This window comes from Octodon degus, unplaced genomic scaffold (genome assembly GCF_000260255.1).
Source record: "Octodon degus isolate 3935 unplaced genomic scaffold, OctDeg1.0 scaffold00068, whole genome shotgun sequence".
In the NCBI taxonomy this organism is placed as follows: domain Eukaryota; kingdom Metazoa; phylum Chordata; class Mammalia; order Rodentia; family Octodontidae; genus Octodon; species Octodon degus.
Window position 1 is genome coordinate 3,556,706 of NW_004524644.1, and position 1,675 is coordinate 3,558,380.

Consider the following 1,675-nt stretch of genomic DNA (forward strand, 5'->3'; position numbering starts at 1 on the left):
AAAACTAGAAGCCAGTTTCATCCTCAGTGTGGAAGTATTACTTTATTATTTTCTAAATTTTTACTTAAAATGATTACTGTTTTTAATTTTTAGTAAGATGTAAAACCAGCACTTTTCCTAACAGAAAAATAAAGCAAGTATCAAGATCATGCCCTGAAGTATTTCTATTCATGCTTTTATGTTACAGACAATAAGTATACTAGTATGACCTGGTTGGTCCTGGACTCTTCATGATTGCATGTAATAACTACATAACCACTATACTGTTTTTTTAAAAAGTTGTAGCCTGGCATGGTGGCACACATGTGTAGTGCCAGGAGGCTGACACAGGAGAATTACATGAACTCAGTAGTTCAAGGCCAGTCTGGGCAGCACAGTAAGACTTCAGTATTTAAAAAAAAAAAAATCTGGTTCATTCTTCAGTCAGCCAAAATACTGGTAGTAGCTACAATGATACATCAGTAGTTGGAGTTGCACCAGTTGTTTCAGGCAATACAATTAATACAAAGTAGGACTTGGGCTGAAATACATTTTGTGGCCATTTAGCACTAGAAAAGGAAGAGAGAATGAAAACTAAAATATATCTAAATAGTATTAGTATCAGCTGATAATGATGTGTATGTCCTGTTTTGAAACAAAAACATTAGGACAATGAATCATTTTTAGTTTCAGACAGAAGTACAAGCCCAGTGGAAGAATTAAAAAGCTGGCTGGCCAGGTTCTAGCCTTCGTAGGTTGAGAAGCATTTGCTTGCGTAGTGAAGGACAAGGCTCTTCTTTGTTTGGTGAAATCTGCTTTCTCACTTTGTGGGGCTGAATTCCAACAGGCTGGAACATCTTGATGGTGGCCCGTGAGCGGTTGGAAGATCTTAGGGAAAAGTATGGACACTGTCTCCAGAGGAAAAAGGGGAAGCTACATACCACATACCATCACAGCTTGCCACCTTCGAGGCTGTAGTGTATGCGGAGAAAGGTCCCCTCCTCCGGGTAGGTGCTTTCCAAACGGCTAACCTGCTGGCGTCCTTAAAGTGTGGAGTGTGTTTGCACAAGAGGAAGAGCATCTGTGCCAACCCCCGGTCTGCACTTGCCTGCAGGAGCCGCACTCTAGTCTTGGCCATGCGATGCCAAACTGGAGTTCCCAGAGGGAACTGGGAGATTCAGCTCCTCACTAGCCACATTTCAGCTGCTTCACAACCATGTGTGGCTAGTGGCTCTGTTGTGTGTAGCCCTGGCCTGTTACGTGACTTATCCAAGATACAGGAGAGTCCAACTGGGTTGGATGTGACTGCTCATGCTGCTACTGACATGTGCACTATGTGCAGGTACTTTAGCTTGTAGCTGAGGGCTCACCTGATTCAGAATTCCACACCTAAAATAGATCCCTCTTAATGAATCTTCATGTTTTTTTGCAGTGCAGAATACAGGCCCTTGCACATGCTTGGGTAGCACTGTGTCACCACCCCAGCATTCTTCCTAAAACTCACTTCCATGCTTTCTCTGTGTCACCCAGGGTCCTTCCTTTCTTTCCACTCTTCCTTCACTTCAGTGTCCTTACCATATGAAAGCGAGGCGGGGGATACAGCTCATTGACAGCACTAACCCTGCGGGGCAGGCCTTGGATCCAATCCCTGGTTCTATGAAAGAGAAACAAGAATGGAAAAGAATCAGATACTAAT